The sequence below is a fragment of the Micropterus dolomieu genome, unplaced genomic scaffold (assembly GCF_021292245.1).
Source record: "Micropterus dolomieu isolate WLL.071019.BEF.003 ecotype Adirondacks unplaced genomic scaffold, ASM2129224v1 scaffold_37, whole genome shotgun sequence".
NCBI lineage: Eukaryota > Metazoa > Chordata > Actinopteri > Centrarchiformes > Centrarchidae > Micropterus > Micropterus dolomieu.
Genome location: NW_025744040.1, coordinates 2,967 through 5,890, shown reverse-complemented (window position 1 = coordinate 5,890; position 2,924 = coordinate 2,967). Strand labels below are relative to the sequence as shown.

The 2,924-nt window shown below is 46.4% G+C and overlaps 1 long non-coding RNA gene across 1 annotated transcript; it reads left to right on the top strand.

Annotated features, from left to right (window-relative positions):
- The first annotated feature begins 1,513 nt into the window (after window positions 1-1,513).
- Window positions 1,514-1,977, top strand: LOC123967112. Its single transcript, XR_006824193.1, has 2 exons — window positions 1,514-1,656; window positions 1,762-1,977. It is a non-coding gene; the product is annotated as an uncharacterized LOC123967112 (long non-coding RNA).
- Window positions 1,978-2,924: the final 947 nt, after the last annotated feature.

Below are 2,924 nucleotides of genomic sequence, written 5' to 3'. Positions count from 1 at the left end.
GTATTGAAATTGAACATTTAGTGGTGTTCCCACAGAATCCCTCTTTGTCTGACCACTGTTTGATAACTTTTGAGTTTGTATTGCTGAACTACTCGCCATTGGGCAAAAATTTCTATACAAGATGTCTGTCTGATAGTGCTGTAGCTAAATTTAAGGATGCGATTCCATCAGCTCTAAATACATTATCTAGTCACAAAGTAACGGAGGACTCCTATGCTAATTTCAGTCCCTCCCAAATCGATCATCTTGTTGATAGTGCTGCAGGCTCGCTGCGAATGACACTCGACTCTGTAGCCCCTCTAAAAAAGAAAATACTAAAACAAAGACGGTTAATCTTCAGTTATTGCCACCAGCATTTAATCCCGTCAGGTTCCAGCTGAATAATCAGGCCTGTAGCTATTTAAAATGAATAACAGGCTGTAGGAGAATTCCAGCACTTTATCAATCATTAAGGAAATTCCAGTGTGGTAAATGATGAATGAACGAAGCTGTATAAAATGTAATATTGTTAACGTATCGATCCTCCACTCCTGCGTTTTAGAGCCAATCATGGTCCGCGTTGGCACGCATTCATATTTCTAGCTCCACCAGATTAAAATGGAGGCTCTGCCTTTATTTACCCGTTGCCATGGTGAATCGTAGTATCCAATACAGTATCTTCCATCAGGCTCAACATACTCAGAGCTGACTGAACTTATTTTGATCGGCCTTTCTGAAACGGAAAACTCTCACTGTCACAGTTTGACTGCTCATCAACCCAGAGTTCAGGTTTACACTCAGAGTTTGTTGAACCTGCTTTCTGAAACAGGGCCCAGGACACTCACCGCCAGCTGCCACCACAACACATCGTCCATCATTCTGTATGATTGTGTTTTTAACAGTTTTGGACACCGTGAAAATTCAAAGACAGCCGTTTATTTGACTGCATCAATTTAACATCTTGACCTTGGAAAGAGCAGTTTAGCAGCCACTTTTGAGTTTTTAAGCTTTCAGTCACATGTCGTGTCCTCCTTTAGGAGATGGAGATTGTGTCCTTGTTTAAGATGGTCTTTAATGTCAGATGTGAACGTACTCCTTGGTCTTTTTCCGTGGTTGAAAATGATGAGTTAGAAAGAAGTGACCTTAACAGACGTGTAGCCCGCTCATCTCTACTGCAGACTACAGGTTCCAGTCCACATTAGCCGCAGCTAACATAGCACCTGAATCTCCTCCCGAACCGGTGGATAATGTAGGCATCAGATTCTCACAAGGAAGAAGAATACATGGAATAAAGAAGACAATATCTCTGGTTCGGATACGTCAATTTTGAATTTTGCAAAGTAAAAAACAAAAACAAAGTCCACCCCGAAGGAAGTTAAGATGTTGTGGTGGCAGCCCAGCTTGACGGTGAGTGTCCTGGTTTCTCCTTTTTTTGTCTGTGATTCTGTTTTCCCTGTTCTCTGCCTGCCTCCCTGTGTCTCCTCCCCTGTGTGCTCTCTCTCTCTCTCTCTCTCTCTCTCCCCCTCCGCTCCTGAGCTCAGCCAACGACCCGCACCTGCATCTCGTCAACCTCCTCCTCTGCCTGCCACACCTGCCAGCAATCAACTCCACCTCTGCCAGTACTTCAACCCCAGTTCTCCACACTACCTCTGCTTGATCGTCGTTGCCCCTAACCCGGTGCGTCTTGATCCTTCGAGCCCTTATTTAACCTGCATGATCTGTTTCCCTGTCCTTGGTTTTTCCTCAGTCACTAATCCTGTTTGTCTGTCTGTCTCTACCCAGGTTCACTCACCTTCATCCCCAGCCAAGTCGGCTGGGCTCGCTCACCTGCCCTCTCCCTTTGGACTCCCCCCACGGCGTCCCCCCAGTTCTCCTCTGCCTCTTCCTCGGCCCCAGTGTCCCCCGGCTCTCTGGTCTCAGTCTCCCCGAGCCTGTGTTTCCTCGGCATCCACCTCTCCCTCAACCCCTTTTTTCCCCAATAAAACCTGTCTATCTTGAGCGCTGCATTTGGGTCCTCTGTCCATACCATAACATAAGATCTCCCACAGAAAACACTGCTCCTGAACTGTCTGAAATGAGCTTCATTGTAGTCCAGGTTACTTCTGTAACCTATCTGCCTCACTGTGTAACATGTGTCATTATTGTCAATAGTGTGGCACGCCCTCAAATACTGGTGGAAAAACACACTAAGCTGCAGCACACACAGAGACAAGATGTCCGCCCACTGGCTCCCCTCACCACCCTTCCGAACGTTAGAAACCAGTGCACAATTAAAATGTTATGTATGAAAGGCAAATTTGTGTCAAATGAATAACTTGACACTTTGAAATGTCTAGGTTGCGAAGCTGGTTCGGGTTGTTCTGCCTGCGTTTCTGGATCATGTATGGCTGAACCGAAGCCATGGTTGCCAGCTGAAGTGGCTTTGTTTTGGATCACTTTACCTTGCTTGTTTGGACTCCCTACTCTTCTGACGCTTCTGATCGAACCTAGTAGTCCTTACCTAGGTACTGTGCAACCCCAAACAATCTAATAAAAATGAGATGCCTCACTCAGTAGCTAAAACTTCAACACATAGGATGAAAAGAGGTGCTGCAGCAGTGTGACAAAAATGTATGACATGCATGAGTAATGTTTGGGTGATGCATGCGTTCATCACCTTAGTGACCGAATGGTGGGCCACCCTTATGAAGGTCACTGGACTGATAGGGGCTTGGCCTGACCATTAACACCTGGACTGCCTGGGTTTTGTCTCAATCCGGCTTCACTGTGGTCACTTCGAAGCAGCATGCAGCAACTGACAGGGCACACAGCTCACTCAACTTAGCAGAGGTGAGACCTAGCAGCAAGGCTGTAGAGAGAGAGAGAGAGAGAGAGAGAGAGAGAGAGAGAGAGAGAGAGAGAGAGAGAGAGAGAGAGAGAGAGAGAGAGAGAGAGAGAGAGAGAGA